At 43.5% G+C, this 27,260-nt stretch overlaps 1 protein-coding gene across 2 annotated transcripts in view; it reads left to right on the top strand.

The window, feature by feature from the left end:
- MARCHF3 (membrane associated ring-CH-type finger 3) overlaps positions 1 to 27,260 on the top strand; it is a 313,528-nt gene that overhangs the window by 92,484 nt on the left and 193,784 nt on the right. For both annotated transcript variants that reach the window (XM_086961109.1, XM_086961111.1), the window contains exon 2: positions 12,370 to 12,441. The gene's annotated coding sequence lies outside the window, so the exon portion shown is untranslated. The remainder of the gene's footprint in view (positions 1 to 12,369; positions 12,442 to 27,260) is intronic.

Raw genomic sequence — 27,260 nt, 5'->3', positions numbered from 1 at the left:
CTAACTCCCCCTGGCCCTCGCAACTCAAAAGTGAAAAATAGGGGAAGTATCAACTAGAGAAATGGACAACATTATATGTGTCACATTACAGGCAGGGCTAAAGTGACATGGGTATACATCAGCATCCAGATTGACATCGGACAAGCTTATCAGCTGTGCCCGGAGTGATCCCCGGAAGTAGATTCTCTATCCCCGGTACAATGGAGTCCTCTGAATCAGAAGTAGAGTTGAGATGGTCCAAGGATGCTCATCATGGAGAACCCTCACCCAGTCCAAGGGAGGCAGCGGTTGCCGCAGCTCTCGACTGTTCTATTGCCACCTTTGACTTAGTGGGCTGAGATGCCCCCCTATGCTGAGATCTTCGCTGCCTCGGGTGCAGCCGCCAATGTTGCTCCAGCAGCTCTGGCCACACCATGCCCTTGTCATAAAGTTTTTTCTTAACTGTCAAGAACGATGTCCTCTAGGTCTGAACCTGGAGGGTAAAATCATGATACAAGGACACCTTGGCGTTGTCCACCACAAAAGGGCCATGTGCCCAGGCCTGCTGTAGTCTATGATATCTGTTACAAAAGTGCAAGAGGCAAGCGACCACTGGGCGAATTGGGGCTCCAGGGCGGGGCACTTGTGCCAATATCCAATGCACCCGATCTAGGGCCTAGAATCTGGATAGGCTCTCCAGGGCTACCTCCTTCTGCAGCCAATCCTCCACGAAAGCCAACATAGAGTCACTGTAAGCCCGCTCTGTAAGACCCAAGATTCAAACATTGTTCCAATGGGCCTGCCCCTCCTGATCCTCAAGCCGAGCAGTTCGGTTTCCAAGACCATAAGATGGTGGTCGGCAGCTGGAACAGCAGGGGCCAAGGACTGGATGGTGCCCTCCAGAGAATCAGCTCTCTCTAGTTTTTCCGGAGTCCTCTCAAATAAGTCAAAGCTCCACTTCAATGGAGTTGATCTTTGTCTCTAGGCGTTCTCCAGAAGCGTCAATCAGGCCAGGAGTTTCTTGAATTTACTGTCAATACAGGGCGTATCGCCACCACCAGTACCCTGCTTGATCCCCTCTTGGGGGGAGGGGTACTTCCAGAAGCATTTTCCCTGGTCTGCTGTGTGCGCCTCATAGCAATCCAGTAGTGTAAGATGGAGCGCAGGAAAAAATAAAAGACCAGTCGGTCACAACTTCCCGACCACAATCCTTGTGTAATGTGATCCAACTGTGGCATCTCACCATCAGTCAGGGAGGTCGCCAATCAAATGCAGCACAATCCACCAGCTAGAGTCCCAAGATTCTAGGCAACAATGGTAGTCCTGTTACTGCTACAACTACTGCACCGAGAAGGGTAGAACGGTAGAGGTCGGGATGAAAAGGGTCAGCAACTGCAGAGTGATCAGGTCTAGTAGGATGCCCACCAAATCACGCAGGCATCAGTAGGGTTTAGACCAGCAATGCCAGTGATCCCCCTAGCCCCCAGCAGCACACACACAGGTAGTGAACCATTAGGCATGGTAGGGCCAGCATATACCTGTAGCAGCACCAATCTCCACATGGCCAGAAAGGGGTACTTAGCTCCCAGAGAGTGCCGCAACAAACTCGCCATCTTAGCGCCGCTCCAACTGGTTCTCATCAGCAGGTAGCAGGGAGTCAGAACTGTTCGCCCCAAGGCATCTCGCAGTGTCAGTGAAGAGCACCAGTAATGTAGGCACAGCCCATTGTGGGTAGGACGTAGCAAGTCTGTCCCCTAGAGCCCCCACTTAAAGTCCAGATAGAAATGGGGCCCCTCTCATAGGAGTACTTGCATCCTTCTTTACGAGGAGACTGTCCTCCGAAGCTGTGCTTCACCCAGGGGGTGTAGTATGTACTTCACATTGTTATACTTGCTCTTTAAGGAATGTTGTTCTTAGGTTCTTATTCCATGTTCTTAGAATGCTATGATTTAATGTCATGACCATTGCAAGCCTGATATTCAACTTTACTGGTCGTGGGTTGATTTACTCTCTTCTAATAAACCTCCTATGGTCAACCAGACTACTCGGATCTCCTCTCTAATTTCAACTACAAGCTTACTACATTTATTGGCGACGATCTGAAGCTTGTAAGAGTCAAACCCACCGACATGAGCAGTTCGACCCATGAACTTTAAGGTCACTGGCTCCACCGTTTCAAGCAAAATCGGATTTTACTTTCGAAATTTCGTTCTCATTCTTTGAGACCACTTCTACAAAAAACTGTGAGTTATTTTTTTTTTATTCCTAATATTACCTGAAGGCTATCTTGAAACGCTGCCTGGATCATACCGTTTTTTTTTTAAATGCGCGAAGCGTTCTACTCTCGTGAAGCAAATTGAACAGTGGTTTTCTCACGCGCTTCTGATACTCGCGCAGCACGTCTACGACGTCACTCTGGAATGCGCCCAGCGTATTCCGTAATCTGAATGCGCTCCTGCTTTGTTTACGTTTTCAGCGCTCAACGTCAACTCGACAAAAACGTCACTTTCAGCGCTCAGCGTCAACTCTACAAAACGCTGACTGGCATTGTTCAACTGATCTTCTTGTCAATGCGACCTTATTATTGAGATTATACTCGCTTCCTGTCTGGTTTAAAAGATCGTTTTACCGGACAATTAATTCTCAAAGGCTGACAAGTAAGAATTTATTAAAATATATATATATATATATATTTTTTTCTGAATTTAATATGGCTACTTCAGGTAATAACAACAATGGAATTGTAGCACCTCCATCGTTTTTAATTGTTCCTGGCAAGCCTCCTACACCATGGCACAAATGGCTACGTGTGTTTACAAACTATTTGGAAGCTATAGATGCTTTAGATTACCCTGCATCCAGAAAAAGAGCTATCCTTTTCAATCACTTAGGAGATGCTGGCGAACAATTATTTGACAATTTAGCAGTTGTTCAAGCGCCTGCTGATGATGACTCATGGAATGTGTATACCGAGGCATTAACACGTCTGGGCAAACAATTTAAAGATGATCCATCGGTCATGGTTGAAAGACATATGTTCTTCAAAAGGAAACAGTTACAAGAAGAGTCTATAGAAGACTATGTAGCTACTCTACGAGTTCTTGCATCAAAATGCGAATTTGGTACCTATCTGGAAACTGCTCTACGTGATCAGTTAGTCTTTAATTGCTTCAATAAGAAAATCCAGGAGCGGATTTTGACATGTAAAAATCCAACTTTAGATGAAGTTATTGTAATTGCGAAAAGCATTGAATGTTCTGTTGTTTCCTCAAAAATTTTAGCTGAACATGCCGCTTCTTCAAGTGTTTGCAATATTTCGCAGGCATCTGGTGATAATTGTAATGTTAATGTTGTTTCTAACCGCAATACTGGGAAAAAAGTTTATGAACCAAAATCTAATGTATTTTGTTACAGGTGCGGTTCAAAGTTTCATGTTGGAAATAACCCTAAGTGTCCAGCACAAGGTAAAAGGTGTTCTAATTGTAAACGTATAGGTCATTTTGCTGCATCGTGTCGTTTACCTAAAGATCAGTCTAAAGTTAATATGGTTTATTCTGAAGAAGAAATCTGCGATGCGTTAAATCTTTCTTCCATTTCATTCATTCAGGTTAATGCTTTATGTGATTTCAGTATCAAGGGTCCTATTTGCACCATTTCAATTGGCATTCAGACCATACAGGTTATGGCTGACTCAGGATCCCCTATTACCATTTTGGATGAAACTACTTTTCAGTGTTCTTGGAATGACAAAGAATTACTTACTACTGATGTTAATCCCAAAGCTTTTGGGTGTTTTGATATAACCATGCGCGGATGTTTTCCCGATAACATTGATTTTAAAGGTCGTGTTATTTATACTAAAATTTACGTTGCACAGAATGGCCGGGATATTATAGGCTGGCAAGATCAGGCCAGACTTGGCATTATTTTAAAGCCTGGTCATCCTGAACCTGTTGCTTTGGGTGATCTACCTATACTGTCTGTTTTTGATTATTGTAATGACCCCATTCTTTGCAATGTTTTAGAAAAATACAAGGTTGTTTTTGAAGACAGGATTGGTTTGGTAAAGAATTTCGAGCATAGTATTAAGTTAAAAGACAACGCTTGTCCTGTTATCCAAAAGGTACGTCCTGTTCCTCTATCTGTTAGAGAGGACTTAAGAAAGCACATTGAATCCCTTATTGCTCAAGACATTATTTGTCCAATTGAATCTTCAGAATGGGTTTCTGCTGCCGTCGTAGCACGAAAACCTTCTGGGGAAATTCGTTTGTGTGCAGACCTGCGGGTGCTCAATCGCAACATTGTCATTGATGTACATCCCTTGCCTAAAATCCATGATATGCTGGCCAATATCGGTAGTAGCAAATATTTTTCCACTATTGATTTGCGCTCAGCGTACCACCAAATTCCATTATCTTTAGAATCTCAACCTCTCACAACGTTTGTTACACCTTTTGGTGTGTATATGTATAAAAGGTTACCATTTGGGCTTGCTTCTGCAGCCAGTATATTTCAAAGATTAATGGACTCCATTTTTTATAATTGTCCAGGAATTCAAGCATTCCAGGATGACATTTTGGTTCATTCTGAATCCCTGGATCAACATTACATATTGATGGAGTATGTTTTAAAATCTCTACAAAATCATGGTCTTACCATCAACAGGAAGAAATGTAAATTTTTAGCTAATGAGGTTGATTACTTAGGCCACAACCTCTCAAAAGATGGCATCAAACCCAAATCTTCTTTGTTGGAAGCTATTAAAAATGCTCCTTCTCCCTTAGATAAAGACTCGCTGAGAGCATTTTTGGGGTTGAGCGAATATTACGCTTGTTTTGTTAGGAGCTATGCACTTGTAGTTCAACCACTTAGAGATCTGTTAAAAAAACATGCTAAATTTGTGTGGTCCTCTGAATCTCAATCTGCTTTTGACTCTGTCAAAGATATGATTCTCTCTGCTCCTGCCATCAAGCCCTTTTCCCATGGTGTTCAAAGCATCATTACTGTTGATGCTAGCTCCCGCGCGTCTAGGAGCTGTTCTTAGTCAAATGATTAAGGGTGAGGAATGCACCATTGCATTTGCTTTTCGTTCTTTGACTTCAGCTGAAGTAAATTACAGTACTATAGAGCGAGAAGCTTTAGCTTGTTCATGGTCTGTCGAAAAATTTAAAATGTACATTTGGGGTACCAGATTTCTTTTATACACAGACCACAAGCCTTTAATTTATATGCTTGGCGAGAGTTCCTCCAATAGAGCTTCTTCTCGCTTAGTTAGATTATTGGCACGTCTCCAAGAATTCAATTTTGAGATAAAATATTTACCTGGTGGCAAAAACATTCGTGCGGATTGTTTGTCACGTATTCCTTTATCCACATGTAATTTAGTCAATTCTGACTTAGAGTGTGTTTTTGCCGTTGATGATGCTCTTCAAGGTACAAAAATTACTAAACAAGATTGGTTAAATGGCATGGAAAACGATTCTTGCTTACTCAATGTTAAGAGATTTTTGATTAAAGGTTGGCCCAGGGATAGAAGCATTTCTATGGAGGAGAAACATTATGCACAAGTTGCATCTGAATTGTCGGTGTCAGGTGACATTTTGTTTAGGCAAGACAAATTTGTCCCACCTGTTGGCATCAGACAATCCATTATTTCTGTAGCGCATGAAACTCATCCAGGGATCACTGGTACCACCAATAAGATTAAAACCACTTATTGGTGGCCCGGTATTGATAATCAGGTTAGATCCTTTGTCAACCAATGTCCACAGTGTCTATGCTCTGATAAACATTGGAAGTTATCCAATTCACCACTTGTTCCAGTAAAATGGCCTGAGTCTCCTTGGCAGAAAATTGCCATAGATTTTTCTGGCCCATTTTCTGTTTTTAATGATGACTTCAAATTCTTAATTGTGGCCATTGATTACTTTTCTAAATGGATCTATTTTTCTTTAGTCAAGAATCCTAATTCTGTTGCTGTAGTTTCATTTTTAAAGAGTTTGTTTGTTATCGATGGTACTCCACATGAAATTGTTTCCGATAACGGTTCGCACTTTGTTTCACAAGAGATTAATTTGTTTTTAAATAATTTAGATATTAAGCACATTTTAGTTCCTCTTTACAGTCCTGCTTCTAATGGTCTTGTAGAAAGAGCAAACCGTTTATTGAAGGAAGCTGTTCAAACAGCTTGTGCTAATAAACTTGATATTGCTGAATTTCTTAGCGAGAAAATCTGGAACTATAATTGTACCCCGCACAGTACCACAGGAGTCTCCCCTTTTGTTTTACTTCGGGGTAGAATTCCTACTTCTAGATTGAACCCTTCTTGGTTGATGAAGAGTTCTCTTGTCAATGTGGATTTAGCTAAGATTCGTGAACACGTCAAGAACAAACAAGAAAGTTACAAAGGTAATTATGACAAACGCATGCATGTCACAGAAAAACCTCTTATTTCTGGTGATTGGGTCATCATTAAGAAACCTGTTAAAATAACTAAGGGGCAATCCAAATTTTCTGCTCCTGTTAAAGTCTTAAAAGTTTCTCGTTCTGCAGCTCTTTTATTTGAAAGGGGTTGGTGGAACAAGAATGCTCTCATTAAGATTTCTGATCAACAAGCAAAGATTATTTCTTCCAACAAGCAGACCTCGGATTTATCCGATGATCGTAGTTCTGATTGGTTTGGGGTTGGAGAATCCTCAATGTCTCCATCTGTTCCATCTGTTCCTGTCAATCGTCCTGGCCTTGATTCTTCACTTTTAGCACATGGTGATTCAAATGTTCTTACGCCTCTGCCCACTTTACAACCTGTTTCCAATTCCATTGGTGCGGGGGATGGTAGGGATCTCAGTCGCAGAATCAGATCTGTTCCTGTGAGACTCCATGATTATGTTTTGAATTAATGTTGTTTTTCTTTCTATGTATGTGTTTTTTTATATTACTGTGTTTTCTTTTATCTGCAATTCTTCTTTATTTATTAGGGGAAGGATGTGTAGTATGTACTTCACATTGTTATACTTGCTCTTTAAGGAATGTTGTTCTTAGGTTCTTATTCCATGTTCTTAGAATGCTATGATTTAATGTCATGACCATTGCAAGCCTGATATTCAACTTTACTGGTCGTGGGTTGATTTACTCTCTTCTAATAAACCTCCTATGGTCAACCAGACTACTCGGATCTCCTCTCTAATTTCAACTACAAGCTTACTACAGGGGGTCTGTACCGCCTAGAACTCGGCCCGCTCTGTCAGTGGGGCCGCCATCGAGTTTGTTGCGGGTTTATTGCTAGATCACGTCCCTGCAGGGTTCCCAGTGAGGTCAGTGTCTCCAGTGGGGCCCAAGGGCTCTCCCACACTTGACACTACTAATCCTGGGGGAAGGATGCAGCATTTACGTGTCGTTTGCAGCGTGTAGTGGCGCGGGTGCTGGAAGAGTTGGGCAACCATCTTGGACCGCATAGTGAGTCGGCCTAGGTCTGTCCTCTCCACTCACTGGCCGTACCAGTCCAGGAGCATGGCAGCCTGTGGACATCTTTACAAGAAGTGCTGGATGCGTGTGGTGGCTGTAAGTGGCAGGGGATTCGCAGGCGGCGAGGAGCTCATGCTGTCTCCGTGCTCACCCGATGGTGGCTAGCTCTGCCCCCGCTCTTGTGTATCTCTCTACGAACAGCTTTGTGCTTAACATAGGAGGGCGTATCAGTTAATTCAGAGTTCCTTGATGTTACTGAATTCTCGGTCTGTGTCCTATCCCCTCTGATAATTCATATTTGAATCTTTACAACGTTTGATACTCTTCATATTACACTTTTCAACCACCCTTGCACCCTTCCAGTCACGTGTCTTTGATTTGCTTTAAAAACTATGAAGTTGTGGTCTCAAGAATTGCACACGAGGGAGCCTCCGCAATGAGGTGTACAATGCAAAAACAATGTTCTGTTTTTGTAATAGTAAAGCCTTTCCATGCTTAATGTATTTAAATTGCACATTCAGACTGAGCTTTGGGGGCTATGCTACAGAGCAGTGACATCTGTCCATATCTTTCCTTCCTACTCCATGCGACCTCGTCACACTCTCTAAGGTCATAACATCTGATAACCTTTTATCTTAATTCCTTCCAGGCGCCACAACCCTAAACTGGTATGATTCAAAGGGCACTCCCTGCTTCATAGCAATGACTATGAACCTCCGCCTCTTGGCTAGATGTGTGCTATGCAATTACACATACCTACATGCGTAAGCATCTGGCTACGTTAAATCTTAATAGTTCATTAGAATGTGCAACATTTCCATAATCCACAGGTATTACTGCCATTGCATACTTTGCCAATTCCTTGTAACCGCATAGAAAAGGGTTGTCCCTTGGACGGATCCTTGCAACACCTCACTGTACTACTTTTCTTCTCAATTTGTCACTGATCATTTTTTTTACAGAGATAAACATCCAAGGATCGATGCAGTAGCCGCTCGCCGATAATTGGAGTATAAGTCAACCTCCTGCATTCCTCTTACACTAGCCAGAGGCCGGATGGCACATTTATAATGACCCTATGCACATTGCACGAGCTACCTTACTACAGCTTATCTGTATTGGATCTGGGCGCTCAGAAACCCTTCCCTCATGCAACTTCACCCTTTCCCAGTCCTTTTTAGGTTGAGTCTGGCCAGCACATGCGCTGCTCTGCGAGGCATGGTGTATTCAGGTAGGGGATTGAAGCTCCGCCCACACACCGCCCATATTTGTAATTGGCTTGTGTCATTGTCCATTGTAAACTGTGGCTGTTCATCGGTCAATAGGCTTAGTAGTCCCTCCTTAGTACCGCCTAGTCTCATTTTTTAACTTCCCATGGAGACACCCCATGTTAAGTGTGTTACTGAGTAGGCTTTCATTACAGCCTCTGTGGTTCTGCGGTACTGAGGTTCCGTGATTCCGAACCTGTTCAATGAAGGTCGTCGGATATAAACGATTTTGGTATCAGCAGACCGCAAATGATGAGTGCGGTGTGTACGAGTGTTTTCATCATAACCGATCAATTAGAACACTACGTATTCAGGGATTTCGTTTGAACACTCGGGTTCCATTTTGTGTGCAGCAGCCATTTTGTGTGGTTGCCCTCACATAGGCCGATGACTATGGCCGAACGAGTCTTTGGGACACGTACACCTTTAGCTGACTTCTGTGTGACCTGGCTGAGCTGACTCCCTTGCCCGAGGCTGACCTCGTTGAGACAGTTCCTTTTTAAGCAGCTGATCCTGATAGAGATCAAAGAGCAGGACATTGCTGAGTTTATGGTACATGCACACACCCTTTATCTTGCTTCTCATCTGCTTCTGTTCCTTCCTTTATGGCTTAATTATTGATATGGGTTGAGGTCTTTAAGATGGGTTTTGTCCGGCCTGTTCGAACAAGAATGTTGGATTTTGCCTTGTCATCTCTGGTGGGCTGGACAACGGAAAGTGGGATTGTCGTCATGCGATATGTTTGAAATGCCACCCTTCTATTGGTCAGTTTGTATGTAATTGATGCTAGCCAGGAATGTGATTTTTAGCATAAAAAAACGATGCTCCGCTCCATGAATTTGTGCGCTCTCTAGCGAACCACCCGTGTTGTGCTTCGTAGATCTTTGTTCCTGGTTGCAGCCAATAAAATTTGGTCTTTGACGTCATCAAGAAGTGTCCCGTGTCTCTGTTTGCCGAGGCAGGGGAATCCGAAGACATCGGGCGTTATCCCTGGCGCAGCTGGGTTCTAAAACCCGGATCTTCAGTCTCCAAACACCATTTTCTCAAATAGCTTTGTCCTGCATGCTGTTGCAGGCAGGACACGCTCTCTCATAACGCCTTGAAATTTTTTTTATAGCACAGGTGCTGGCATTTGCAATGCAATAGGTCTCGCATTTGCGAGAGTTTAAGCTATTGGCATCATAAATTACAATGCCTTTCATTCATCTGTTTTAAAAACAACACCTAAATAAAAGGCATTGTCATTTACAATGCCAATAGCTTAAACTCCGTAAATAAGAGACAGTTTAACCTTACTGTCTCTCAGGAGTAGACAGAAGTGCTGGCAATACTACTGATGTATAAACAAGTAGGAGGACCCCACTCTAACTTTGTAGAGGACGGTGGGGAAACATTCAAGTAAAAAGAGAACACACGTCCAGGTTCGTTGGACAGTTCTGGTAGTGTCTAGTTTTAGTGTGGGACTGACAGGTATCTCACTTATCCTCCCTCTTAGGTTATATACTCTATATTAGAGGGGCATGTTTCTCCTGAGAAAGGCAAAAAGTACTAACCATCTAATCATCAAGTCATTAAACCTTATAAAGAACAAGAGGTTATTTTTTGGTACTATCAAGACAAAAGTGTTGAATTGGAGGACGTGAAAAAACAGGGAGTCAGTTTGGTTATCTATACCCAGGTTTTTGCAACAAACAATAGTCAACAACTGGACAAAATCATTAACACAATAGTTAGGTAAGTGAACATTTGGTTAAGAACATATCACTACTTAGGTCTGGTAACAAAATATAAGTTTTATTCCATAATACAGTTATATTAAAAACAATTCATTAAAATCATTATACAATGTACATTTTCATCAGAATAATTCTTAAAATACAAATAAAAAGGTCACAGAATCAAAAGGTCGACGCGGCGTTTCGGCTTTTTTTCTAGTATGCCTTCATCAGGACTGATTCTTGTTGTTCCAGTTGAGATTGTTATCTCCCTGGATAGAACTGCTTGGTTCCAAGAAGAAATCCTTTTTTAGAATTAGGACTCTTACAGCCTTGTTAATTCAATATGTACAAGGGTGTTGTGTCTCCATATGATTAATTTACTGGATATTCAAGTCGGATATGTCCAGGTGTATACGATACGAAGTTCAATTCTTTTCTGTACTGCCTTAATAGGGCTCTATATTCACTGTGTCTTGTTGCTGCCAGGAGGAGCCACCGTTCTATCTATCTATCTATTGAGCTTATTGTTGTCTCGTCACAGCTTATATCTGGAAAGCTTTCCAGATATAAGCTGTGACGAGACAACAAGGACGTGCTGCCAGGAAGAGAGGAGCAGGGAGGCCGACTTCATTAATACGGATATCCAACTGCACAGAAGAAAATACCTCACAGGACACATACTGCGAGGGACATCGGTACCCAATTGAAAGGGGGATTCTGGCACTGTAACCCTGACTCTCACGAGAGGATAGAACCGAAAAGCTCAATAGATAGAACGGTGGCTCCTCCTGGCAGCAACAAGACACAGTGAATATAGAGCCCTATTAAGGCAGTACAGAAAAGAATTGAACTTCGTATCGTATACACCTGGACATATCCGACTTGAATATCCAGTAAATTAATCATATGGAGACACAACACCCTTGTACATATTGAATTAACAAGGCTGTAAGAGTCCTAATTCTAAAAAAGGATTTCTTCTTGGAACCAAGCAGTTCTATCCAGGGAGATAACAATCTCAACTGGAACAACAAGAATCAGTCCTGATGAAGGCATACTAGAAAAAAAGCCGAAACGCCGCGTCGACCTTTTGATTCTGTGACCTTTTTATTTGTATTTTAAGAATTATTCTGATGAAAATGTACATTGTATAATGATTTTAATGAATTGTTTTTAATATAACTGTATTATGGAATAAAACTTATATTTTGTTACCAGACCTAAGTAGTGATATGTTCTTAACCAAATGTTCACTTACCTAACTATTGTGTTAATGATTTTGTCCAGTTGTTGACTATTGTTTGTTGCAAAAACCTGGGTATAGATAACCAAACTGACTCCCTGTTTTTTCACGTCCTCCAATTCAACACTTTTGTCTTGATAGTACCAAAAAATAACCTCTTGTTCTTTATAAGGTTTAATGACTTGATGATTAGATGGTTAGTACTTTTTGCCTTTCTCAGGAGAAACATGCCCCTCTAATATAGAGTATATAACCTAAGAGGGAGGATAAGTGAGATACCTGTCAGTCCCACACTAAAACTAGACACTACCAGAACTGTCCAACGAACCGGCAATACTACTGAAACATACCTCTCTAAACTGCGGTGTATGTCCTCTAAATCCATTATCTTGTTCTATGTTAGTCATACTTGTTCAAACTTAATGCTTCCTTTTTATAAATGTACTTTAATATATCTGTTCCATTTACACCATCTTTCAGATGTTGACCCACATGCTTGCTTTCTGTTATATTTTACAAATGTATTTGAACGATAATTCATATTTTTCTCATAGCCCCTTCTTTGATTGTAGAATCCCACTGTTGCACTTTCTTCTTCACTTATTTATGTAAAAAGCCTATATTGCCTCAGACGTAATGCTGGCTGCAAAGATTTTCTGCAATATCCGTGACCGGCTTATCTTTTATTTCTCTGTAGGTCTTCATGTAAGAACTTGCCACTGGAGAGGACAAAGGAGACTTATAGAAGTAACATTGGATCCTGTTCAAGGTAGGACTTGATATGTATATGATAAAAAGAGAAGTGAAAATCCGAAAGCTTTCTACTATTGAGAACCAAAAATTGATGAAGTAGTACATGAAAGACAGGCAGGTAACTGTTGTTGATGCTTTGGGCACATGTTAACCTGAGGTAGCCTGCATTTAAGTGGACGCGCTTTGAACTTGGCTTACAGTAGCAGCTAATATGCAAATAGATCGGTGAATTCCATGCTATCTTATACTTTTAATTATTCTGATGTATTTTGTTCCTTCAGTTCCTGGGTTCACATCTGTTGGCTAGATGTGTGCAGAAGGTTCCAATGTGGGGGAGAAATAGTTTTAGTGATTAAAGATGGTCTCCGTCGAAGGAACAAAGGCGTACTTCAAGAACCCAGGGGGGAGAAATAGGGATTTTGAATGGTCATCAGTCAGACCCCCAGGATATAGCGGCATGGATTAGCAAATTTTGCGGCACAAATATGGAAATTTTGCCGCAATTTTGCGGCATTTTATTTAGCATTTTTTCCTACAACAAACACAGATATCTTCTTTTTTGAGGGTCTGTTCATTACTCACCACACACGGCCACGTGCTCCCAGGAATACATCACTTGCAATTAGGATGGGGTCTACTTTCTGACATGCTCAACAGTAATCACCTCATCTGACTCCTGCCCCAGTAGCACCACCTTTTCTGAGAGGGTAGCACCTGCAGCACAGTGTAGGGTGACCAGGCGTCCCGGATTTGCCCGGACGGTCCCTGTTCTTCACCAGCTGTCCGGGCAGATTTCGAGGAATTTAGCCCATGTCCCGGTTTTTAGAGAGGGTCGACTAAAAACAGGGGGAAGTGTTTTTTATGTTTTACAAAGCAGAAATAGTTAGCAGTTGTTCCAAAAAAGCAATTTAATTCACAGGCAAGCTACTGGGTTTAAACCTTGCATCTTATTATGTTCTTACTGCTGTTTTGTAATTCTCTACTGAGGAGCGCTGTCATTCTATGCGCTCGGTTGACGTAAAATTATAGTCCTTCTTCTATTTTTGAGAAATGTCTCAGTTTCTTGCATAAAAATTCTGGTCACCTTAGCACAGTGGGACCACAGTCAACCTACTCCTCACCCCTCACCCGCTACACATGCTTCTTGTTGTCAACAAAGTGACCTACTCCTGTTCCCCTCAATTAGTGCACTGGCATGGGAGGTGAGAGGTTGCCATACCAAACAGTAGGGCATTCTGGTCGGCATGTACCACAGGCACAAATATCATCCTTCCTGAAGTCCATAAACTAATTGGTAATCTTGCTGGCGCTAGTCATTAAAGCAGAATTTTCCTGGTGGCCTACTGAGACTACCACTAAAAGCAGGCTGAACATTCCTGTCTCCCTCCCTTATCATTTATGTGGTGATCTGTGCTGTTCCATATTGGCTAGTGTAGTTCTCATATTTTTGATTCCCTTGGCAGTATCACCACAGATGGAATCATTGTGAGTTTCTTAATATTAGGCTGCGATTCGCGGGCACTTTTGTAAAAATCGCGGCATTTTTACAAAAGTGCCGATTTCGAGGTGAACCGCGAAATCCTGGAGGGTCTGATCAGTTAACCATTCCTATGCACCTATAAATACAATGAATACCGAGACCCTCTGGTGACTTGGAGAAAAAACAAGATGCAAACCCTTCACCCACACTAGGTGGCATGCTCCTTCTTGAGGACATTTCACTTGCAAATAGTGGATCTTCTGCCTATTTAACACTGTTGGTAGTGAGCATGAATTTGGTGTTAGGTTCAGTATGAGATATTCACATGACATCAGTGCTTGCGTAAGGATGATGCAGTCTTTAATATGATCCATGTCTTTGATTGTCGAGATTTTCAGAGAATTGTGCATTGGCGGAATAGTAGATCTTGGTAACCCAATTGGACTCCAAGAGGCACTATGTACTAGTTGAAGACCACAAGAAGGAAGACGCATCCTTGGGAGACTTTGCTGCAACTTGGAGGCTCTCGTCTCGATAAGTTGATTGTGACTGGAGAGTAAGCGAATTATGTTGATGGTTCATAGTATAAAAGGCAATGAAGAGATCAAGCTATAGCAGGAAGTGGGCGCCATTATGTGTAAATGGAAGGGCATCATCTACATCCTAGATTGTTGCTAACTTAACCTGATTCTTAGACACGTTTGTCGGACTGAATTGGTATTATAGAGGTCTTGTAGTTGTTAATTGACTGGTTCCTCAATTACCATTTTGAGAAATAGTTGGTGTATGATTGAATAGTAGTTGAGATCATCAGGCACAAAATGTGCATCTTTTCTTTAATGGAAGGGCCAGTCCAGGTTTTAAAGTGCGGAAGAATAAACGTTATTCTATTGATCTGTTTTCCAAAGAGAGATAGTATGATGGATGGGAAAATGTCATCTGTTGGTTGTGGGCTTGAAGGTGTTGGGAAAGTCAGCATGTGGTGAGAGTGTGAGTATTTTGAAGAAGGTTAATTTCCTTATGCCTAATGTTGTGCGGAAGTGGTGGCCGGAGCTTCCATGATGTCTTTTATCAGTAAAGAAAAGAATGAAATGAAAAGAGCATTTGTAAAGCGCGGTAGCTACCCTGAGGCGTCCTAGCGCTGCGGACAAACGCCTGTGAGAAAGCAGAGGGAGCCTATTCTAGTCGTTAAACAGCTGAGTTTTAAGCTTTTTCCTGAAGGACAGCAAGTTGGGTTCCGCACGTAGGTGGAGGGGTAAGGAGTTCCAGAGTTTGGCCGCATTGTGGGAGAAGGAGTGTCCACCACATCTGACCTTCTTGATTCTGGGTACTGTGAGAAGGTATTAGAAGGTAGATCTAAGCTGTCTGTTTGGTTGGTAGGGAGTGACCAATGTGTGATTAATAGTGGCGCCTGATTTCCAGAAGGCTTGATGTGCGATGCACAGGGCCTTGAAAGCGATTCTGTCCCTGACGGGGAGCCAATGGAGCTTCCGGAGTTCTGTTTTGACTGGGGTACGACGCGGGATCTGTAGAAGGGTACGTGCCGCACAGTTCTGGATAACCTGCAGGTTATTTAGGATGGACTGTGGGGCCCCTAGGTAGAGGGCATTTCAAAATCCAAACGTGACAGGATTAAACCTTGGATCATGATCCGTCTGGTGTTAAAGGGTAGGAAGGGAGTAATTTTTTGGGTGAGTCTGAGTAGACCAAAGCAGGTGGCTGATAATTTTGCTGCTTGGTGATTGAAATGGAGGGGCTTATCCAGCCAGATGCCAAGGCTCTTGATTGTGTCCTTGGGCGCGGGGGCGGGGGGGTCCAAGGCAGGTGGGCCAGAGGTGGTCGATTTTGGGATTGGGGTGGTGACCTAGTAGCATTAGCTCGGTTTTGTCTCTGTTTAGTTTGAGACAGGAAGATGTCATCCAGGGGGTCAATACTTCCAGGCAGTCCCTAAGATTGTTGGGGGCGGTGTGAGACTGACTCAGAGCCACCACTAGCTGAGTATCGTCCGCGTAGGTCATTATTTTTATCCCGAAGGGACGGACGATCTCAGCAAGGGGGCTCATGTAAACATTAAAAAGCGTAGGGCTTAAGGAAGAGCCCTGCGGTACACCACAATCGAGGGGTTTGCTAATGGAAGCAGTGTCCCCTTCGAAAACTTGGAAGGATCGCTCCTTCAAGAAGGATTCGAACCATGAGATTGCTATTGATGAGGCTCCTAGGTTAGTAAGTCGTTGCAGTAGTATGCTGTTGTTTACAGTGTTGAGGCAGCACTTGGGTCTAGCAGGATGATGGCTGCAGTGCCTCCCTGATCCATGATCTTCCTTGCCCCTTACATCACATTGATAAGGGGAGTCTCAGTTCTGTGCATGGGTCGAAAACCTGTTTGGGTAGGGTCAAGCAACTGGTGGGTCTCTAGGAATTCTGTGAGAGTCTTGTTGACGTGTTTCTCCAAGATCTTGCTGAGCCAGGGCAGCAGGGATATAGGTCGATAGTTCCCTGGAATATTGGGGTCTAGGCTGGGTTTCTTTAAGAGCACTCAAACCATGGCCCGTTTCCAAGGAAGCGGGACAATTCCAGTGGCTAGTGAGGTGTTGAGTAATTCTAAGATGGTGGAAATGATGTGCGTTGTGAGTGCCAGCAGAGAGCGTGCTGGTGCTGGGTCATTGGGAGATCCGGATTTTACTAGGAGCATGATGGATTGTAGTGAGGGTGGGTCAAGTAGGGTAAAGTTGGCGAGTGTCACTGGAAAGTGGGGTTGTGGATCAGAAGGAGTGATTAGTGGAGTTGGGGCTTGAGTGTGGGGGAAGGAGGTGTAGATGGTTTGTATTTTATTATGGAAGAATTCTGCCAGGTCGTTACAGCGGGCTTGGGGATTGAGTGGGATTTGAGGTTTTTCAGTGAGTTTGAGAAGGGATTTTGCGATTTTATAGATTTTCTTGGGTTTTGATGCGGCTGCATTGATCTTGCTCTCGTAGAAAGCTGCTTGCGCTGTTCTAATTTCATTTTTATAGGTTTTTATCGTGGCTCTGTACGCAGTTTTCTGGTGAGGGAGTAGTCTAGGTGCCAGTTTCTCTCTAGTTTTTTACATTGGCGTTTCTTTTCTCGTAAGTCCTGGTAGTGCCAGGGGGCGCTCTTAGTGGTTCGCTTTGGTTTCGTCACTGTAATGGGGAGAACTGAGTCTAAAGAGTTTAAAATCCACTTGTTGAAGTTCTCATTAGCTGTGGAGGGATCCGCATAGAAGGGGGTCTGAAGGAGCCTAAAGCTACTGTCCATTCTGCTTGGGGGAGTTTGGACCAATTGTGTTCCTTCCGGGTAGCTATATTGGATGCTTGGGGCAAAGGGTTTCCCGCTAAAAGACCTGGACAGTTGGTGAATATGGAGTCTAGGAGATGACCCTTAGAATGGGTGGGTTTTAGCACTAATTGTTGGAGCTGTAGTGCAGCAAGACTAGAAATTATTTCTAAGGCATTGTTGTCTGAGGGGTTGTCAAAGTGAATGTTAAAATCTTCCAGGAGAGTGAAGTTAGATGAGCTACAAACTAGGTTAGCTATGGAGGATGGTACGGAATTAAGGAACTGTCCTTGAGTCCCAGGCGGACGGTATATAAGTATCCCTGACAGAGTGCTCGTGGGGGAGAAATCTAGGGCGAATGAAAGACTTTCGTAGTTGGAGATTGGGTAAGGGGAGCTGCGGCAGTGTTATGGGTTATTTGAGGCAACGGGGAGAAGACTGATGAAATGCCTGGTAGTTTTGAAGACTGCTCTGCTTTTGTTAGATTTTTTTAAAACAACAAGGGAACCCAAAGAAGTCGGCAAGGGACCTTGGGAGTCAATATTATTAAGGCAACAGTGGTCCCTTACAAATAATAATGCTTAATCAATAAATATAGACAAAGTCGTTGCTATATTTGAAAACAACATGCCCAACCGGTCAGAGGTCTTGGTATTTACTTTTCAGTCGATGCAAAACATGAATAACACACAATATACAAACAGGGCACAAGCCTGTACCCAGTCAATCACACAAGAATATCAGGTCAGGGAACAATTAAATGGAACGAACAAAAGGGCTTAGGCAAGAGCTTAACGTTCTGTAAACTTGTTAATCGCACAGTTTTGATTATAAAACAGAACAATATTGACACCTTCACACTTTTAAAGGGCAAATAAAACATTCCATGTGTGTAAGGTGCTCATAGTTGTCGACGGCGTTTCGTTCCGTTTAACACATTCTATGGATCTCATCAGGACATTTAATGTATGCCTAATAGTAAAGCAGCCTCATTTGCCAAGAGGGAAGCCAAGGGGTTCAAGGCTTATTGTGTACCCTGTCAGAGGAATATCCGGGCGGGCTGTTGCTGTGACCTGTTGGGGTCAGTTTGGATTCGATTCCAGTTAGCAATGTGCTTGTGTAAGACTGAAGAAGGGCCAAGGTTTGGCCAGTCAAGGAACGTCAGGCGGACCGCAATCTGGAATATAGGGACGCCCGAACCCCCGTTTGCGCTTAGCCGGGGAGGTCGCCCCATTGGCCAGGGCACTTTGTCCGCTTCCATCCCGTCGAAGGAACATTTGATAGCGTGAAAGTCCAATTTATAAGCGCTCCGGTGCGGGGAGGCGCTCCTCAGAGTGTGCTCCCCCTTCACCTCGGCCTCCAGCATCTCTAAATACAACTTTTCAGGCAAAGTTCGGCGGTCTTTCGCGCCCCTAGCACAACACTTAAATCCACCTGAGGTGGCAGACAGACGCTTCCCGAGGTACCGGTCCTGGAATCGGCGCACTTATCCTACATTTACAAAAGTGACTTCTGAAGGACCTGTCGCAGGCTTGAGTTTTCAGCGAATCAGAGACTATCAGTTTGTGTAGGTTTGTTACAGCTCTGTGGCACAACACAGGCAATGGTGGAGGCGGGAAAAATTACAATGCGGCTCTGTTGATTTTTGTGTAACTGATTAGTGAGGCTCCTTCTGCTGCAGCCTAGACTTTGGGACAGGTCAGAGTGCTGTATAACTTGAAGGCAATTCCTACCATCGCTTTTGTTATGGGTAAATAGTATTTGCAGTAATTGTCTCCATTTACAATGCTTCACTCTTTTCAGTAAAGTGTACGGTACACGGCGGAACAAAAACCAGCCCTGGCAAAACCGCCCTGTCCTTTTCAGACTGGGGGGCGTGTTTTTGACTGTCGTTTACATCCTTTGATGTTTTTAGGTCTTTCGTAGGAGGAGACGTAAAAACATCAAAGAACGTAGAATGAAAGTCAAAAACACGCCCCCAATCTGAAAAGGACGGGGCTTTGATCGAAAGAAGAACGTCACTAGGACCTCTTCTCCAATGGCTGGCCACCGTTTAGGAGGCCAGCCAATAGAGAAGAGGGGCGGGGCTTAACCCTCCTAGTGAAGTTCACTAAGAGACATAAAATATCGCGAGCTCGACTGCGCATGTGCGCAGTACAGCACGCGAGACCTAAAAACAATGGTGCTGGAAGAGATCTTGGGAGACCTCAAGGTTGAACAGGAGAAGAGAGGATTTGGTGGAGTTCTTTTTCTGAACACAATGTTGTCTTTTTGCAAGAGAATAGGTAAGTTCTGTAATGTAGATTGCTTATGTGTTTGGATAGAGTGATGAGTAGACCTAATGGTCAATGGCGTGGAGGTCGCTGAGAGGCTGAGGAAAATAAGGAGGTCATGATTACCTTGGTCTGTGAAACACAGGGTTTCAACAATGGTCTGGAATGTCAGTGTTTGGTGCAGAGTACAGATTGTTAAACCTGCAGGTGGTTGTTTTGAAGGACCCTAGCACTTTGATAGGCCGTACTGAGGAAGAGGAGGCAGGTGAATGAGTGATACGTGTTGAGATAATCAGGGTCTATATCGGGTAGTTTGATCAAAGAGAGTTTGACTAGCTTTTACAGAGGAGAAGAATATGCTGATTAAGAGGGAGTTGTTTAAGGGTTTAAGCAGTATTGGTGGAAAGATGGTGTCACTCAATGTGAAGCTTTGTAGGTGTGATGACTAGATCGGAGAGTTGTGGGGCTAGAATCTGCAACACGAAGGAAACTTCCATGATGGCGTTAAATGGGTCTTGCTGAATAGGTTAATGAGATTACTGTTTCGATTGGTTTCTCTGTTGTTGATTAAGAAGCGATTAAAGCTGGTTGTGTGTGGAGCTAAATAAGGTGGCGAAGGTTATGTAGTGTTTGGCAGCTTTGAATAGACCTTTCTGTTTGTTTTCAGCTTCTGAGATGGTTTTGATGTAATAGTCTGATTTGGCTTTGCGAATTAGATTTTCCAGAGTTCTCTTTGCAGTTTTTTTGAGCTTGACGGTCTTTTGAAATGCTGGAAGGCCAGTTTTTATCTAGCTTGTGATGTGTGTGCGTGTAGAGGGATTGCAGTTTTGGAACTACAAAGGGGCACTGGATTTTGGTCTTTCTTGCTCGATTGTGTGTGGGATGGATGTCAGTGAAGAGTTAAAAGGGGCAATGTTGGTGTTTTTAACAGTTGAAGATGGGTGTAAGGAAGTCTGGCCAGTTGGGGTGCTTTAACCCCTTCCACACGGGGCTAATTCCCCCGCGGTGCGGGGGGGGGGGCGTGTGCGGCGCCGCGGTACTCACAGTGGAACTGTGCTCATGAAGAGCTGGGCTCATCACGACTCCGCCCACTCCAATAGAACCCCCGCACCGGTGGGGAATTAGCCAAACGTGGGAGGGCCATTGCAGTTATGATGAGCTCTGCTCCACTGTGCCTCATGAACATAGAAAAGGTTAATGAGGACGTATGTTACTGTGAAAATGATGGTTGTGGTATAATGTGTAATTAATAAGGGCATTTGGAGGTTTATGTTTGTAAGAGTAGGGCAAATTAGTCCCTCCAATTGAGGTTGAGAGTAAAAGAGAAGGGTGGAGGTTTAGGCTAAATGAGGGGTAGCTGACCTGATGAAGTCTACTTTGTGTTAAAGTAGTATGTGAATACTGAGAAATTAAGCTGTGGTAGGAAGAGTGGGACAGGACATAGCGTGTCGTGGCTTTGGTTTTCAGTGAATTAGGGAGTCAAAAGCCACCATGACACGTGTTGGATATGGATTTAAAGGTTATGCAGGAGGAATAGTCAATGACATTTGTATTGTATTTAGTGGCAGTGGATGTGGTAGAATGGGACTTGGTGTGTGTGTGATGGGGAGACTAAAGTCTGTAGAAAGGCATCTAGATAACTTTGGGATGGGAGAAGTGATTGAGTTCAGGTTTAGATTTGTGAATGGTGGGCAGACCACTATTGGTTTTGTGGAGTGTATTTTTGTGTCTGTGTGTGTGTGATGAGGATAATGTAGCAATTTTGGATGAGATTGTCAAAGAGGTGGAGGCAGTGAGGGGGTTGCTGCAGGTCTCATTGATAGAAAGCATATTTAAGTTCTGTGTGCAGAGGTTGCTGATGTCAGAGGCTTGTTTTTGGGTCGATTAAAGGTATATAATCAGAAGTGAGAATTGAACAGATGTGTGCATGTGAGTGTGGGTGGTGAGTGTTGATATGGAAACTGGGTCTGGTGGATTAGTGGATTTATGTGTGCACTGTAGGGCCCGGTGTTTGACCTCATGGTCACAGGTTCAAATCCTAGTGGGTCCGCTCAGCCTTTCATGTAAATGTAAATGTAAATGTGGCGTATTTGTATAGCGCGAACAGTGACCCGGAGGCATCCCGGCGCTTGTACTCCTACCACAAGGGAACCCCTCCTGGCTTTTCCTTGTGGGGTGTCCACTCCTGGGCATCCCATGGTGAAACCAGGCATCCCTGGTGTATCAGGGGGCCTTCTGAGATCGATAAAATTATCATCATTGAGTTGGGTAACAGTAAACCTCTATTATTCTGCACGAAGATACCCTTCTGGTTGAACGCGAGCTTTACAAATACGTTAAGTTGTGTTTATGTTAGGTTAAAGGGAAGATTGTTTGCATGAGGTCACTGTTGCATTGTCATTGGTCAGGGTAAGGCTTCTGATGTGATGCATATGATTGCTTAGCTAAATGGGGCCAATGGGAGTCGTCATTCATTAATCTTTGCTGTATCTGAGTTTTGCTAATGGTTCCCTGGGATGGAGACCCTTTGAGCTGTAGACAGTGGGTGTGAGGCAACACGTAACTACCAGATGTCCATGGCAAGGTTGCTCCAAGTTTGAGGTGTACAGAGACCTCTCTCCAGTCAAATGACAGTACGAAAATTCTGCAATTTCTCAGTGAGATGGCCATGATATTATTTCAAAGAAATCTGAGTAAGTTGCAAGTTTTATGAAAATTTCTGAATCAATTTTTTCACTCATCACTTTATAGTTATATTATCATGTGGTGTACTGTTGCATGGTAATGCATGATGCGAGGACCCATGTTGTCCTCTCATCATGGCTAAAACAGAGACCTTACTCTATTGACATTTTGAAACATATCGTGTTTTGTGTTTGCTGAGACGATCTGATGTCTTTGGGGCTTGTGGTTAGATTGGATTGGTTCAATGGCGTGTTTGATGCTCAATGTGAGGAAGGTTAAAGAATGACTCTTTCATAGTCTTGTTGGAGGAAACTTTTTGGCGGGCGTTGGAGCGGTGAATGGATAAGTTAGAGACCACGTATGTCACTTCCTAAATCATTCTGCAAAAGTAAGAGGCTTTAAGGTTGGGTAGAAGATGATCATCTCCTGGGGAAGGTAGGGATCAGTGGAAAGTAGCAAGTGTAAGTACTGGAAAGTGATCGTAGAAAGCATGAGCAGAAGATATTGTGAATGAAGGCGAGACCTCCACCAGGGAAATGTAAGTGGCCACAAAATTAATTTGCTTCAAACCTTGCTTTGAGAGTGGAGTGTGTTCAGGTGGTATCCTTGTGTGAGTTTGGGGATTAACTAAGTGCAACAAGGAGCGAGGCACATGATGGTGAAGTGTGGCGCATGTGAGTTCTGCCTTTTGGCACTTTCAAGCCTTAACATGGCCATACAGGAGTTGCTGACAAATGTTGCTCTTGAGTTCTTCTGCCTCTTTCTTCAGATGCCCGTGCAGGGCCTGAGGCCTCTGAAGGCAAATATTAGCAAAGCCAATGTATTTGGCTCTAATGTGCCACGCATGTTGCCACAGGCATTCAAAAATGCTGCGTGTTGGAATCATAACTGCAACTTATCATAATAAAGCGATCTCCTGCCTTACCAACCAATGATGGGAAAACAGTGTCAAAATTAGTTTGTTTCTGTACACAGTGCCTATAGGAGGGAAAGAAGTGAATGTGACAAACTGCCTGATGAATGAGAACCCTTTTGAGATGCACAATTGTCCATCAAATGTTCCAGTGAAAGCCTGAAAGGTGGACTCATGAAAGGTATAGCCAATAGCATAAGGTAAAGGGGGTAATGCTCCTCTGGATGGAGCTGAAGCACACTCTATGTATAATTTAAAGAATTAATAACAATACCTTGTGTAGACCATTTCACAGTTGAAAAAGGTCTAGAAAGTTGTGAATTGGTCACGGGATGTGAAACATTTATCTAAGACTGATCCAGCTCTGCAGGAAGTAGACTCCTCCACTCTCTACTGAGAACCACTGGAGAAGTGCCTGAGCTTATCACATATTTCTCTGTAACTACCACAGAAAAGACTTACCCGAGCGTGATCTTATTTTTAGTTTGCTGTTCTGCATTTGATGGATATGTCTATGCTTGTCTTAAACCCACTATTGATTCATTAGTATTCAACACTAAGCTGCCTTCGGTGGCACTGAGTTTTCACTGTTTCATGTGATGAAGGTATATTTTGCCCATACTTTGGGCACTACAGCTTTACCGGTCTGCTTCCCAAGAGCCTAATGGTAATTCTGAGATGCACTTTCTATCCCTCAAGTGATGAAACTAGCTGAGATCCCTGCATTGTGAGTTTTCATTTTTTGGCAAAGCTCTGACTTGTATTGCCCCAAGTGTGAATCCAGCTTAAATCAATTACAATTGGCTTATACGGAGTCCATTTGCTGGAATAACGTTTTTTATATATCTACTTCTTTGAAATCGTTACTGGTGTCTATTGATTTTAGGTCCAGCCTTACAGGTTGTATGGCAATTAGAGTCATGTTTTTATGTTTTCAATGGGCATGTTCTGTGTTTGCACATATGCCTTCTAACGGAGTGGTGTGGCTCACTGGTTAGAGGCGGCAGACCCGGAGGCAGAGGTCGGCCTGGGACCAGGGTTCGATTCCCGACACGGCATGGTCTTGGGCCATGGTCAGCGGACTCGATAATTCTCGCCTCGGTGCCCACTCCAACCATGGGTCCCACTCAGCAACTCTGGGCAATAGCTTGCTTAATCTTTACAAACGGCCCCATCAGCGCTGGGGATGCTTGTTTTCACCTTGGAGATGCCCAGGAGGGACCATCTCACAGGGAAAGCCAAGATGGGTTCCCCAGCGGTATACAGCGCCGGGACGCCCCTTTGCTGGGGCAGCTGTGCGCTTTACAAGTATACAACATTTAACATTTAACTTTTAATTGAGGGACAAGAACACATTTGGAGGAGTTTTTTTGCGATCGATGCTAACTCTCTCTCATGTTCTCCTCCTAAAAACATTACAAGCGCAAATAGTGCTGGCGATTACACAGCAGACTCCAGCATCAAAGACTTTTACCGGCACTCGCAAGGTGGGCAATTGCCCAGGGCTCCACTTTCTAAGGGCCCCCTAGGAATTGCTCTTTATTTCTCTATCTTACTCCCCCTCCCTCTCTCTGTCTACCTCTACCTCTCATTCAGTCTTTCCTTACCCACGGTCATCGCAAGGATTTTTGGAGTCCTTGGCAAGACCAATTGCAGCTGTTTTTGTGTGACATAGTTTCTGGAAATTTGAGGTTTAATTCAATATTGTTTGACATTATGCATGGTTGAATTAGCAGAAATTGGGTAATACAATTCATATTTGTTCTAAGCAGGGGGCCAAAAAATGTGTCTTGCCCAGGGCCCCCAAAATCCTTAAGATGACAATGGCTCCAGCAACAACGACACGAGGAAGTTTAGATGTTATATGTTGTAATAAAACAATTCCAATAAAAAGATAATTTTAAAAAAAAGACAGTTGCTGTTATTTCGGTTTTGTCTGCTACACATCCACTCTGTACTCTTTCACTAGCTTCCCAATTACCCTACAGGTGTTTGCTTGACAAATACCAGATGTGTGATTAACTTTTAACTATGTTGGCATCTAATCTAGTTTTTCAGTTGAGCAATCCGACCAAGTTGGGTGTAAGATGTGTGCTGCTCTGCCAGGTCTGACGTCCCTACCCAGTTGTAGTTGTTGCCTTGCGATGAGTCATGTAATGCTTAAGATTAAGGTAAAGCGGCTGTAGAAGTAAATACACTCTGGTTATGTCGACATAGCAACAAAGGAGAAAGCTGCATCGAAGGTTTATCCCCTGAAGAGTGTGCTTGTGCACTGGCTGTGCTATGACACTGTCCACGTACTAACATCCAGCAGAGTTTACATGTGGGACCTTGTGGTGAGTGGAGTGTGCGAAGGAACAGACAGACATGCTGGCTGAAGTATCTTAGTTTGTTACTCCGTTATTGCTGCTTTATGTTCTGGTGTAACGCAGTGCTTAAATTGTGCCAGTGATCGGTACCGGCTGTTATTTTTGGGGCCAAGGTTTGTTTTTTATCCCTTGACGCAAGGGAAGTGAGGAAAAGGCAGAAAAGAAGGAAGAGAAAGATTGAAAAACAGTGACGAAAGCAGGGATGATAAAGAACGTGAGAAAGTGAGATAGGGAATGCAAGTGTATGGTGGTGGAAGACAGAGGCGTCAAGAATAGGCGGCCTTGCTATATGGCTTCCCCAGCGTTCATCAGCACTGGAAGTGGTCTCCGAAGGAAATCTTTGGGACCTGTGCTTACGTTTTTTCTAATTACTCGCGGGTATGATGTAAATCGATGCTGTAAGACAGAAAGTGTGCAGCTGCTCTCTTCAGCTGTGCTATCTCTCGTCTTTTGGAGTGGACACAAGGGTCCCTTAGTTCAAGAAATGCCTGAATGGCTTGAGTGCCCAATAGATTTGAACCAAAAAACCTGAGGCGGGGTCCGCAGAGGGCCCTGCTCTCAGAAAGGGATATGAGAACTTCAATGTATAGGACCAAATAACAATACTTTTACTAGAGTTGTTAGACCCTCACCCACTCTAGTAATGGTAAGCTTCATCATCGAGTCTCATCCTGGTCCCTAAAAGGCAAAAAAGTTTCTTGGTAGCCTTCCTTGGTCTCGATGTCGATTGTGCCACCTTTGTCTATTTTATAATTTGATCTGTCTTCCTATGTAGAGTTTCCAGGGCATCTATCTCCTCCCTAGTCAGATTCTGGTATGCCATCCACTTTGTGTCCAAGATCTCCAGATCTTTAATAACAGCTTTGAACCATTAATAAAGGGATACCGCAGTTGGTTTGCGGTATTTTCATCTTCTTAGGTACCCTGGCTGTGAAAAATATTCAAATTGCTCCCTGAAATATGGTTGAGCTCATTCTGGTTCTTAGGGACCAGGCTGAGACCTGATAATGAAGCATGCCACTACTAGAGTGGTTGAGGGTCTAGCAAACGTTTTAAAAAATATATATATGGAGAGAAGTTTGCACTCTGATTATATATTAAACAGAGCTCTGGTTCAATAGTACAAGTGGCTGCAATGAGGCCTGATCAGCTCATCACATGTAAAGGGCATGTTGTGTCTGGTGCTCGGCAGGCGCGTGGGGCTCATTCTTCACTTGCCAAGGTGCCTGGTTTCAAAGGATTGCATCTTGGACAGGCAGTGGGCAGGGTCCTTAGAGGCATGCCTAGGTATCCACAGGATAGTCTGTCTGCTCCAGGGCCTGTCCCACCTTCCAGCCTTCACTTGTACTGTTGCAGTGCATTTCACTGTGAAGGTGCCAGAATGCTAAATAGGCCTGAATGTAAAAATGAAGGCGAGAAGTTGAAAAATGAAAAAATCTGTTTTTTTGTTGTTGAAATGTTCTATGTTTTTTAGGTGCCTTATAAACATTCAGTCACCTACCAGGGCAATTCTTTGCATTGCGCTCCAACCATACTCATAGTCGCAATGAGGCACAGACTGCATTTCTCATGTACTGCCTATCTCATGTGCGAATGTCTTGCGCCGAATTGTGACAGCAGACCTCCATCCCAGCATATGTAGTGTGCTGACATTTGGACCCTGCTCCTTAAACTGACAGAAGTGACAATGCCACAAAAAGGCCTCAGTGTAAAAATGACACTGGGAAGAGCTTGCAACGTTTCACCGCTGTGGCTTCTCCGGATGTCCCCAGTCTGCATAAGCGGGGTGTGAGCAGTTAAATGGCCTACAATTCACGGTCATAG

Source organism: Lissotriton vulgaris, chromosome 3_1, assembly GCF_964263255.1.
Source record: "Lissotriton vulgaris chromosome 3_1, aLisVul1.2, whole genome shotgun sequence".
Classification (NCBI taxonomy): domain Eukaryota; kingdom Metazoa; phylum Chordata; class Amphibia; order Caudata; family Salamandridae; genus Lissotriton; species Lissotriton vulgaris.
The sequence above is the reverse complement of the archived record's forward strand: the minus strand, read 5'-3'. Positions and strand labels throughout refer to the sequence as shown.